General features: G+C 36.2%; 1 protein-coding gene and 1 pseudogene across 7 annotated transcripts in view; one reads left to right on the top strand and one right to left on the bottom strand.

Annotated features, from left to right (window-relative positions):
- The window catches only part of COL25A1 (collagen type XXV alpha 1 chain), a 478,809-nt gene that overhangs the window by 16,365 nt on the left and 448,780 nt on the right, over positions 1-13,664 (top strand). The window lies entirely within an intron of this gene.
- On the bottom strand, positions 4,419-4,705 carry LOC118895852 (annotated as a pseudogene).

Below are 13,664 nucleotides of genomic sequence, written 5' to 3'. Positions count from 1 at the left end.
GTTTGATTACAGCATTGTTGTTATTATTATTAAAATAATACATGCATATGACAAAAAAGCAAACATTTGTATTAAAAATGGTACACAATGTCTCTCCCTAGAGGAGTCTACGTTTATTTGTTGTGTATCTTCCCAACACAAATTGATTTACATCATTCTTTTTAAAGGCTGTAATCTGTTGTATAAATGTACCACAATGTATTCAATAAAAAGGCAGATCACTTTTGAAAGTTCAGATATTGCTTCCTAGTTCTGGTTTTCCTGTTTCCTGAGGAAGATTGCTTTGATTTGTACTTCTGTTTCACACAGCCTAAAGCTGTATATGTGGGAGCTTAATAAATAGTTGTTGATGGAAGGTACTACTGATGTGATGTGCTGATGATAAATATTTAACCACTGCTCTCAAAAAAAAAAGCCCCAATTTGTAGCATTTGTAGATTTCCAAGGTGTGACTATCCTAGCAGAGTCAATTGCAAGTTAACAAAGTGGCATTAGGAAGTGATAAGTTTGGGTGTTTATTAGCTTTGTTTTTAATATAATTTACTTCATTGTAAGTTTATATAATTTAAATTTTAACAATGACTGTTTAACGATGGGCTTGCAAAATCCTGAAAAATGACAACTGGATCTCCTGAGTCAGCTTCTGGTACCCGTTGGCACTGGTGTCCCTGATTCCATATAGAGTGTACTGCCGTGGTTCTTGGTAATATCTCCAAGTGGTAATGCTGTCTCTGATAGTATTTTAGAATCTCAATGTTGGGAGGGTCTTTAAGGGTTATCCAGACTTACATTGCACCTGGTACTTGAATTCCCTCAGTGATATTCTGGTTAAATGGTCATTAACTTATGATTGTCTCTTGAATAGACCATTCAATCTTTAGACTGGTTTATTAAAAAGTTTCTTCTGTTTGTTAGGTTAAAATTCATCTTCTTGTGGGCATTCATTTGATTCTGTACACCATCCCCACCCTGCATCATAAAAAATAAATCAAATACCTCTGTCCTATGGCAACTCTTCAAATATTTGAAATCACCTATTGTATTTCTTATTGAGGTTTTTATTTTTGGAATAAGTGCCCTTAACTCCTTCAGGCATTTCAGGTTGTCTGCTTTCTTAAAGTGTTGCACATTGATTTGAATAAAGCTCCAGATGGCCTGGCGGGCATATACCAGAGGGAGAGAGAAGAAAACTTCCCTAGTTCTAGATACTATTACTGCTGACTAATGCAGCCTAATATTACAGTAATTTTCTTGCTGGTTCCATCATTCTATTAACTGTCACTGAGTTTAGCATTGGTGAAAATCCCTAATTATTTTTCATATATGCTGCTGTTAAGTCCTGTCTTTCTCACTCTTAATTTTATAGTTTTGTTTTTTTTGGGGGGGAGGGTGAGGCAAATCAAGCCTTTATATTATATATATTCACTAAATTTTCATCTATTTTTATAGAACCCAACTTCAGCCTTGTCAGAATTTGTTAGGATCATGATTCTTTCAATACATTTCCAACTCGTCTTGGCTTCATATGATTTGGAAATTTGATGAACCGACCAACATTGTTTTCTTCTGATTCTGTGATGAAATGCCTGAGCTTAAGAGAGCTCAGGACAGAACCAAGTGGCTTTCTAGTAGTCTCTCCCTTTGGTTGCCATTAATCTATTTATGAGTACCTTTGGAATTGTCTTTCTACCAGTGATCCATGCACTCAGTTGTCTTGTCTTTTGTTTATTGCAATGTGTCCAGCTGTGTTCCTCAGAACACCATTTCCTTTTCTTGTTAACAAACGTTCTGAGGAAGGAAGTTTCAGGACAAATTAGAGATGCACTGGGTTAAACAAATATAAGCAGATTTATTTACTGTAGGATTTGTGTATTGTGAATCTCCAAAATGGGGAATATAATATATCGTGTTTTAACTGTTTATGGTCATGGAACATTTTTTTTCTGTTTAGATAAAAAATATGTCTAAGAGCAAATTGTTTTGTGGGTTGATAAATGTTTTCATTAAACTAGGGTATCGTATCATCAAATTGGAGTGTAAGACCTACCTAAAAGCATTCACATAGCTTAAAAATTTTTTTTATTGAAGTATAGTTGCTGTACAATATTACATAGGTTACAGGTGTACAAAATAGTTATTTCTAATAGTGATTTTTTTTTAAATCAGCATCTTTAATTACACACTAATGAGCTTAGCTTTTTTTTTAAAAATTTATTTATTATTTATTTATTTTTGGTTGTGTTGGGTCTTCGTTTCTGTGCGAGGGCTTTCTCTAGTTGCGGCAAGCGGGGGCCACTCTTCATCGCGATACGCGGGCCTCTCACTATCGCGGCCTCTCTTGTTGCGGGGCACAGGCTCCAGACGCGCAGGCTCAGTAGTTGTGGCTCACGGGCCTAGTTGCTCCGCGGCACGTGGGATCTTCCCAGACCAGGGCCCGAACCCGTGTCCCCTGCATTGGCAGGCAGATTCTCAACCACTGCGCCACCAGGGAAGCTCTCTAATAGTGATTTTTAAAGGTTATAGTCCATTTATAGTTGTTATAAAATATTGGCTATATTCCCCGTGTTGTATAATATATCCTTGTAGCTTATTTTATACCTAATAATTTGTACCTCTTACTCCCCTACCCCTATGTTGCCCCTTGCTCCTTCCCTTTCCCCATTAACAATTTCTCTCTTTTTGTGCCTTTTAATTATTTTCATGCTTTTTTAAATAACTTCACAGTGAATAATCTGATATATAAGTCTTTGTGTGGATCGCTGATAATTACCTATAAGTGGAATTGGTGATTCAAATATTATAAACATTTCTACAGCCCATAATGCATACAAATTGCACATTAGGAAGTGAATGGAAGTGCTGATCTCTTGGCATCCTCACTGGCATTGTAGGGAACTTTTGAAGGCAGGGGGTAATACAACCATAGTATAAAGAATTAGCAAATGGTATTTAAAAATATTTTGAACTGTTCTTGATTCTATAGTTAAGTGAAATCTTCTCACAATTCCTTCCAAAGTCTGTTCATTTTTTCACCATTTAGCTCTGGTTTAGTTTTCGTGCTATAGAGGGAAAAATATTCTAGTGTTCTAAGTACAAAAGAGTATTCTGATTATAATAATCATTTCTGAAGCACTTGACTGTTCTTGAAGTTTTGTCCTGAAGGCTTTGCAGAAACTTTGGTTTCTTTTGCTCTTATTCAGTGGAAAGGTGGATTTAAAATGTAGTCAGTAATCTATCAACATTCTACTGTATTTTTGGAGTAGCTGAAGAATTGCTTAGTATGAACTTTATTCTTCATATAAAAACACGATTTCATGGAGAGGTGAACTAGTTTCAAAAATGTACTTGAAGCAAAACCAGAATGTAACGGTGTGACTCATCAGTTTCCCCATTAAGCTGGTTTTCTGCTGCCTGCAGGATGGCATATTGACATATTCTGTAAACTCAGCAAGAATTCATGATTATATTGACAGTGCATTTGACTGTAACTTAGAAAGAACAGTCCCTGTTCTAGGGGTTTTCAAGGAAGGGAAGTGTTTTCAAGGAAGAAAGTTTAGTAGAGTGACTAGCAAATGGGCTTATATAGTCTTAAAAAAGAAAACACCCACTGTTGTTTTCTTTACTTTAGTGTTGCTCCTTATTAACTAGCTGGACATAATCTTTTAAACCAGTATTTTGGGGAAAAAACAGATTAATAACTGTTACATAACCATGAAGAACTTGGAAGTGGCTTTTCCTGTTCTTGAATGCTATTGACCTTCCTGCATGTAAAAATATGCTTTGAGTAGATTATTAGTTGTTAACCACCATTAAGTTGTCCCTTTAGGTCACAGCCAGCTCATATCCATGTACCTTCTAGAACGGACCATCTGGCCAATTAAGCATTCTAAAGGCAGCTTAAGGTGTGGAGTGTTAGTCCTTCCTTGCAAAGTTAGAATCTCTTCTGTTTGATTAAAAAGGAAGCTAAAATGTCAAAATAACTGCTCTTCCCATCCCTCTAACTTTTAAAAATAACCTTATTTATTTGGAATCTACGTTTTCTAATGTTTTTGGAAAAGAGAAGAATTTTAAAAATACAGTAAGCTGATGTCAGGGATTTGTTCAAGACAGCAATTTTCAGATCATGACGTAAAGTCAATTCATAGCAACCTCATACTCTATAGTTGCTTGAGTGCATTCTTAATCACAAAAGAAAAATTAAGCAACGTCTTGAAAAATTTTAGGTTTTTTCAGTAAGCCTGCTGGTGCTTAGCAAAGAGGTCTTCTGACTCTGTTGAGACTTTTAGTAAAGCTGGCACAGAACAGATGAGGTAAATAACCATCACTAGCCTTGACATCAACATGAGCTTCAATCATGGTCTACCATTTTTTTTGACCATAGAGTACATTTTTCATAAGTAAGATCCATGCCACAGAAGTTAGTCATGCAGTTTTTTTACCTGAACATCCTCAGTAATTATCTCGAATTTTCTAAATGCAACTTTATCATTCTGCAGATCAGCAAGGCTCATTTCAAAAACATGACCCTTGAGGCCATCAGGTCAATATTGGTTCCTTGAGTTCTTGTGACTAGTGTTTTTCATATAGTTCTCATAGCTAGTGGTTTTACATCCTACCAATCTTTTTTAGAAAATAGATCAACCACTTTCTTCCTGGCTCCCTTTTTTCTGCTTTCCATAAGGCTCTTGTTCTTGCCAACCACCATGGTGCTGCTTTGAGAGCCAAAAGGGTGTGTTTCCTATAAAATTGATAAAATTCAGGTTAAGCATTTTTGGCAAGAATATTTTATAGGTGATACTGTCTCATCCTTTGTTGCTTTAACAGCTAAATAGGATTCAATTGAATGGATGTGTAATTGAAACAATACTGTCAATGGATAAACATTTGGGTTGTTTCTCATCTTAAAACATCTTTTAAACAGATAGTAATGCACTTTGGTGAAGAGAAGGGAATGCTTAAAATTTGCTCATATTTTCATCTTTTTTGTTCAGGCCTGTTGAAGTGCTTAATATTTTTATGTTTTCTTTGGTCCTAAAGCAGACCCAGAGAGTTAGCACTCACTTGTGTGAAAGACACCAGTTTAAGACCGAGGCAAATACTTGAATCTCGGTGTGATTATTCAAGCTGTTAAAAGGATCATCACCAAATAGTGAAGTGTTTTTGCATTGACTCTGCTCTGAAGGCTTCTGTGAGAATATGCTTGCTCTGAAACTGGGGGTGCAGATCAGTTTTTTGGAAGCACTCTAGGCACCCTAGCTTCCTCATAAGATGATGTAGATCCTTTGCTAGCTGCTAGACCCTGCCCCATCTTTCAGTACTCTTAGAATCCTAGATTGGGATTTCTTTATTAGAGCTGATTATTCATGTTTGTACCCTTAATTGTAGGATTTTCAGAAGTGGTCTGTTCTGCAGAAAACATGTTTTATAAAATATCTTTTATATTAGATTATTTGCTTTTATACACTGTTTTACTTTTCAAGAACTGATAGTTTGCTTCTAATTATGAGAGAGGTATATTTTTTAAAAAAATCATAAAGTTACCTTCGTAATGGCTAAACACTAGATCAGTTGCATTCCTTGGTCCTTGACTATGAAAGTCTTATAACTACAATTAAAGCAGAATTTGAACTTGAATATTGAACCAGTTGTAACAAATTGGAGGATTAGTTTACTTTCTTAAAATCATTTGTCAAGAGAGTTCTTCAAGGGAGGTGAACTCCTTGTCCAAGTCACCAAATTCTTCGTGAACAGAATTGAAACTGAAAGGTATTCCATGGGGAAAATATTCTTACTTTAACTACATCATTAGCAGAAGGCAATTTCTCACAATTAGCCAGACCTAAGTACTCAGTGTAGCATATTGTAAATTTTCATAAGAAATTAATTTCTTATATATATGGTTATATATTTAATTCTTCAGAATACTGTAAGAATTAGTAAGTGGCCGTTCAGCTCTACAAAATAACTTTCATAGGAAAAACATAAAAAACATTTCCCAAGGAATTACAGGACTAAATTAGAAAAAAAATTAATAGTTTAAGCCATCCAGCCTTTTTGTTTGATGAAGCTGCCAAATAATTTCTTATTTCAGTATACCATTTCAGCATATACGAAATATGAATGCTAGACAGAGGATATAATCATTGTACATTTATAAAGCTCCATAGTTGCATGCTGTCTGACTAGTAGATTATACTGGGTTTGAAATTATATAGATCAAGTTCTATTACTGTGCTGCAGAGAGGTGGCCTGAACTGATGTGCTGATTCATCTCAAGTTCATTAAAATAATAGCACATATTGAGTTGAGAAAATATTCACATGCAAGTCATGTTGTAACATAATGATAATAAGATATGGTAATTGGCCAGAAAACTCTAATATTGGTCTGTAGAAGTAGTGTCAGATACATGGAAATAATCTAAGTTCTATGAAAGATTCCCAAGGTATTTACTATTGAGTGAAATTTCTCTGTGAACTATGTGTTAATATTTTCAATAGACTCTTATTTGTTGTTTGAAGTGTAGGAAAACAGATTTTCTTGGGACATTGTTCTGATATTTACTTATAGGAAAAAATCCAAATTAGTTGCTAGATACTTTGAGAAGAGAAATTTTTAAAAATTTCTGTTTCAAAACTGCAGAAATTAGTAAGATTGTCCCTCCTTCCTCTCTTGCGCCACTCCTGCCTCTTGTATTTCAATCAGGCTAATTACTTGAAGCAACTGCTTATAATCTTGGGCTTTTTAGAAAAGTTCTAAATTAGTACGAATGTATGGATGATGATGGACTTTACACAGGGGTTTCCTGTCTGTTTGGTTAAATATATTGTCATTGAGAAAACAGGTCCTAATTCCACTGAAGTTTTCAGTCATCCCTTTCAGAAGCACGGATGGAAGGACACCAAGGAGCAGGCAAAGGTAGTGCAACATAATGTTGCATCAATAACAGTACTGTGCCTGGAACAAGTAGGTAGTAGTTCTACTGGGTGATAACACAGTTTGAACCATGCACGTAGCGTTTTGTTTAGTTTTAAGGGAAATACTGTCACATTAGAGCAGTTCTAGAGGAAAGCAATGAGGATGAAAAACAGCTAAAAAATTTTTTTAAAAAAACATCTAAAATTTATCTTGTAGGAATAACAGTAGCAGAAAATGGGAATGTTTAGCTTTAAAGAGACAAGAGCTAGAGATGGTGGTAGTGATGTTAAGGAAAGCAGGGTGGCTGTCATCAGATGTGTGGTGGACTATGTCTGCTTAGAACTGCAGGGCAGAACTTGGATCCGGGTGGAAGTTAATAAATCTTGCTACGCACCCCCCCACCCCCCAACAACAAGGTTGTTTAAAAATGGCTTCCTTTGTAACACAACATTGTAAATCAACTACAATTAAAAAAAAAATCTAAAAAAAAATGGCTTCCTTCTGATGTGGTGGGCTGTCCATCATGGGGAGATTTCAAGAATTACAGTACAAATAGTTATTAATTGCCTTCTATGTGTCAAGCACTGTCTTAAGGTGTACACAGTAATATGACACAATATTTATCCTTGAGAGCTTATCATCTAGTAAGAAGAGACATGTAATAAGCATTATTAAATGTTATCAGTTCTATGAGAGCAGTATATGTGGAGTGAGCCAGGGAAGACTATAGAAGAGATTGTCTCTGAGTTTAACATTGAACGATCTGTAATGTTTGCCCAGTGGAGGGAAGATGAGAGGAAGAAAACACTCACATGACTTCCTGTCAAAGATTTTGAAGAAAGGCTTCTACAGCTTTGTCCTCAGGGTGGTGGGTAGAGAACCCCTAGGGCCTGTTATAATGCTACAGCTCTACCAAGTGATTGCCTTCTAAAAAAAACTTTACAGAGAGAAACCTAACTTTGCACTATATTCTTAATTTTGCCTGAGGTTGGATAAAATTGTCATTTCTATTATTATTTCTTATACAAAGAGACAGAATTATTAAAACTCTTTGAGAAGATGCCTGTTGGCCTTAAAGAGCACTTGTTTCTAAGTGAAGACAGATTCCCTCTCCAATCCTCTTTTCTTCTCCCTCAGGCGCCTCTGCATATTCTATAGTTGACTACATCCACTGTTCTCTATTCTGTGTGGCAAGATGTTACAAAGAGCGTCACTCATATCTCTATCTTGCTTTGTGCCCAGGCACACTAATCTTTTTGTTAGGCCATGGTTGGTCACCTCATACTAAACCCTATGAAACCTCTGGGGAAAAGTGGCTTGCGATGAACTTTTGTGGCAGACAGACATCAGTTCAAAGCCTATACAGTGTTAGGGTCGACGGAAACTATAATGGTCCATGAGAAGAGGCTCACAGGGGGTCCTTTTTCAGGGCAAAAGGACAGATGGTTTTCTCCACTTGAGATCATACACAATGCACAATAACTCCAGTACTTGCCTCCCAACCATGTTACATGCCCGCCTTCTTCATGATGGGAACGGACACTTTTTATAGACCCAGCAGGGGGACATTTACTCTTTGCTACTGTTCTTTTCAGCTGTTTTGTTGGTAGGCTAAGCCTGCCCTTTTGTAGAGTGACAAAAAGGGACTTAGTAAAACACTGGCTGCATAAAGAGGGCCATTGTATATACATGTACCTTCTGTGTAAAAACTAATTTTGTATTTTAAACACAATCAAAGGAAAGTTCAACAATCAATAACTCTGGGTCTCAATTATTTGTGATAAAATATAATCAATGGTTTTTACTGTGCTAACACATGCTGAAAATTTTCATAAAGTTAATCATCTGTGTATTATATAAGATACACAGTATAATGTTTCTAGACAATTTATAAGTATCATAACCATAGGTACTGCACCAAGCTACTTAAATATCCATTATAGCAGTTTTACTTGCTGAGTTTAGTAATTATTTTCCAGTTATGTATAGAATATGATTTTTCCGTTTATATTTTCAAGAGTCTTAAGTACTTAACTTTACAAAGAAAGAGATAGTTTCTCTGAATTCTTAAACTATTTGTTTTAACAGAATTAATTGGCAAGATAATTTTTAGCATTTTTATGTGATTGCCTCTTTCCCTTAGGGCTTTCCGTATTTCCCATATATTCAACAATATTGACAAATATTAGATGAAATAATCTTTATATGTATTCACTATATGGAAGATAATACTTTACTTTCCACAGCTGTCAACTAATCTATGGAAAAGATTTCTCCCTCTGTAAATCAGTCTAAAGCTAAAAAGAATAGCTGTTTAATTTATTAGAATCTTATTAAATTATGTATTTTTCTTTTCATCTCTTTTTGCTATATCCAGAATTGGAAATTTGAGATGAAAGTAATCTGTACACAGAAAATTAGGGTATTTTTAATTAGAGAATCAGAAAAGCAGATTTTTGGATTGAGTTTTGATTATCAATTTTTTTAAAGTTGAAAAAATAAATAGAACATTTGATTGACAGGAAAATAAAAGATGCTTTGAAAAATTTGGGATTGTGTAATGAATATGCAAAGAAACATCACATAATACATGACTGATTTTTAAGGTGATTGGTACTGATCGTATATTCTGTTTAGAGGAAAGAGGATTCAGGTCTGTGTGTCAGGCAGTCCTGCTTTTTGCCATGTAAAGAAGAAATGTCCTTTAAAAATTCTTTATTTTTATAGTCATTTGATCTCTATAGCAACCTGGACTGCAAATATGACAGGCATTACTACCACAATATGCATAGAAGAAAACTGAGACCCAGAGGTAATGCCACTTGCCCAAGTTTGAGGTGTCAGGCTTTTCTTTTTCTAATTACTAGGATGGGTCTCTTTCTGATGCACAGAGTGATAATTTCCTTAAAATAGGATTGCTGACACACTGAGAAAGGTGGCCATTAGTACTTTTGATAATATTGGAAACCATTGGGTCAAACATAATTGCTTTCAATCAACTAAATATATCTATTCAGAAGTAATAATCATATGAAAACATTATTTTGAAAACTTGGCATTTTGTTATCTTCTGGCAAGCAAGAAATGCAAAAGTTACATTAATTTTCTGGATATAAATGATTATTCAGCAGCCCAATTTGCTGATGTAGTTCAGTGCCAGTTTGGTTCTTCCACAGGACTGTATAAGATTCTGTGTGACGCTTGGCTAATTTGAGGTAAATTTAAAATTTCAATTATTAGCATTTAGTTTAATAAAAATCTGGGGAATTTATTTCTTATACAATCAATTCACTTTTAGTTTAAAAAACTCTCATTACCTTTTGTTGGAAGACTTCTGCTTCATAATTCAGACAGTCACAATAATCTTTGTTCTTTTATAAATTGAGACTGGCAAGCTTGGAGTGTTTTAGTGGGCTGATGGGTGTGAGGGATTACAAAGGAAGTAATCCAATGTGGCATCTGGTTTCTCTTCCTCCTCTCTGTCACGGACCTAGCTCAGATATCACCCTCTCCTCTACCATCCTCTCTCCCCCAGGTGATTCTTCGCAAGGCCATAGGGACATTCCCGAAGTGCAAATCTTATGTCATGCTTAAATATCTCCATTCACTCACCATTGCTTTTAGGATGAAACCCACTTGATACAGTGCTTAGTACTCCGACATAGGAAGCCTTCATTCCCTCAGGCATGCTGGGTTCCTACGTTGTGTCTTTACTTCCTTATCTTTGCCTGGAATGTTCTCTATTCTCCTTCTCTGCTTGCTCATCCTTCAAGACCCGCTCAAATGTCAGTCCACATGATATGCCTCCCTGCAAATCTTCCAGGCATAGTTAAAAGCTCTACTGAAGACTCGACATAATCACTCTCGATTATTTATTTTTGGGCCTGTTTAGCCTACACAGTGCCTCCTTCATACTTAGTGCATACTCAGTGTGCATTTGATGGAAAACCTCTGCTTTCAAAGAGCTTTATGAAGAGTTGGGAAACACAAATATCAATGAACTCGTGTTACAAGAGATTATTTGGCTAATCTTAGGTAATGTTCTCATAATTACCTTTGTTTCTATATCCTTTAAATAATGGAGTTGGATTAAATGATTTCCAAAGTATATTCTTATCTTAAAGTTTGACTATGTAAGGAGAGTAACAATTTGGTGTATTTTAATAATGGGATGTAGAAAATGGTGGTTCATTTGCACACTGTTGCACACATTAATAGACAAACTTCAGCCCCCTCCATGATTTTATTGTGATACAACTGGAAAGAAACTTCTTGATTCTTAACTCAACTTTTCAAAAATTTGCAAATATGCACTGCATGCTGAGTGAGGACTTCCAGAAAAAAGTGTTTAAAATGAAAACACTGATAGAATTTTGAGAGGATATGGGCTTTTTACCCCTGCCAGTTCTTTGAAAAAGTTTAGCATGAATGCTGTAAAAATTATATACTTTCTCCCTCGGTTCTCAGCCCCATCTTAAAAAATTTGAAGTAAAAAGGAACCTATCAGTATGAAAAATAACTGTGGTGTCCAGGGTTGAAGTTTTTTATGTAGAGAACTCCCTGGAAAGGTGCTGGTCAGATTTCTCTTCTGCATAGTTCATAGCATGTAACTGGTACTCAATAATATTTAATATAATGAATTACAGAGGCTTTGAAAATTTAGGCCTCTGAAGACCAAATCCAAGATGGTAGATGGGATTTTCACATTACTGTGAAGACAAGGTAGAAGTTGACTTAGTTGGTCTCCTGGGGGTGTTTCATCACGCAAGTGAAAGAGCTATATTCACCTAATTTATTTTAGCTAAAGAAAGACTATTCTCTTTAATAGCCACTTATTTAAGGCCATAGTGTAAAGAAGGCCAGAGGAAATAATGTCATTTTCAGTTAGGTAAAATAGAATGTAGTACACTATAAAATCTGTCATTTTCTCTCCCAGCTTCCTTTATCAGCCAACATTATTTTATCTGCCTTCATTAAATTTACATTTTAGCTTTGCTTTTCTATGTTATTAGGAATTTTGCATTTAAGTGTTTTTGAGTAAAAATAATAATAAAAAAGAAAAATAACACTATATTCTAAATTAATGCAAAAAGGAAATTTGCTTATTTTCCACTGAGGCAGCAGTGGTGTAGCCATCTTAGGTGTAGCAGAGCTTAGGCTTTGGAACCAGAGAGAGCTGGCTCTAATTTTGACCTAGCTACTTACCAACTGTTTGACCTTGGGCAAATGACTGAAATCCATCCAGCCTGTTTCCTCATCCATAAAATAGAAATATTAATATCCATAAAAAATTAGGAACAATGTATTGTAGGCATCTAGCATAATGTTGGCATGTAGGAAGGTGTCAAATAAATGGAATATAATAATTGTGCTGGGTAAGTCTTAGATACCTCTGGTCTTTAATTAATTAATTAATTAATTAATTTAAAAAAGATTTTTTTGATGTGGACCATTTTTAAAGGCTTTATTGAACTTGTTACAATATTGCTTCTGTTTTATGTTCTGTTTTTTTGGCCACGAGGCATGTGGGATCTTAGTTCCCAGACCAGGGGTCAAACCCACACCCCCTGCATTGGAAAGCAAAGTTGTAACCACTGGACTGCCAGGGAAGTCCCCTGCCTCTGGTCTTTTTTAATTTTTAAAATTTTTTTAAATTTTATTTATTTATTTTTGGCTGTGTTAGGTCTTTGTTGCAGTGCGCGGGCTTCTCATAGCGGTGGCTTCTCTTGTTGAGGAGCATGGGCTCTAGGTGCACGGGCTTCAGTAGTTGTGGCGCGTGGGCTCAGTAGTTGTGGCTCACTGGCTCTAGAGCACAGGCTCAGTAGTTGTGGTGCACGGGCTTGGTTGCTCCATGGCACGGGGGATCTTCCCGGACCAGGGCTCGAACCCATGTTCCCTGCATTGGCAGGCGGATTCTTAACACTGCACCGCCAGGGAAGCCCATGGTCTTTAAATTCTAGTTTTTATTGAAAGAATTACATGCCATACATTTTTCAGTGCCTAACACATGGCCCGACACATGGCAGGGTCTTGGTAAATATTTACTGAGTAAATGAACTAGTGTAATTTTGTGCAAAAAGGGCCTGCTCACATATACCATTAGTGTTATATCGTATAAATATTAAATAAGGATAACTGAGAAAAAGCTCAAGAGTGGAGAAGGAGCTCTAAATGCCTGAGCTGTCATGAAGCAGGGCTGGACTGCATCCTCCAGGGGAAGGTTCCAGGAGAGGGTCCTGCCCCTTAAGGCTCTACAGGTGTATGTGGATGGGTGAAGGGACAGCAACGGTGAGTCACCATGAAGGAGGGAACCAAGAGGAGGTGCTCTCCTTAGCAAGGGGTGCCTTCGGATCTGAGACTGGGTATCCTGTCCTTCTGTTGAGCCAACTCACACCTGTGAGGCCAGCTTTGTGCTGAGACCCGAACATCCGGATTTGTCCCCCCTGAGCGGTGGAAGTAGTCCCATTTAGCAAATACCTTTTATGGTTCATACATACTAGGTTATCATGATTGGCTTGTAATCTTTTTCTGTTTCATAAACAACAGTGTTAAATTTGTGCATGTCTTTGGCTCCATTTGTTTCATTTTAGAATATTTTGTTAATTTCGAAGGCGTTACACAGATTCATTGTTCAAGAATATAAAGATAAAAGAAGTCTTTTTCCCTAAAAAACTGCTCCTCTATCCAGAAGAAATCACAGTAACCTATTTTTTGTGTATCTTTCCAGAGATGGTTTATGCATGCAA

This window comes from Balaenoptera musculus, chromosome 5 (genome assembly GCF_009873245.2).
Source record: "Balaenoptera musculus isolate JJ_BM4_2016_0621 chromosome 5, mBalMus1.pri.v3, whole genome shotgun sequence".
In the NCBI taxonomy this organism is placed as follows: Eukaryota; Metazoa; Chordata; class Mammalia; order Artiodactyla; family Balaenopteridae; genus Balaenoptera; species Balaenoptera musculus.
The sequence above is the reverse complement of the archived record's forward strand: the minus strand, read 5'-3'. Positions and strand labels throughout refer to the sequence as shown.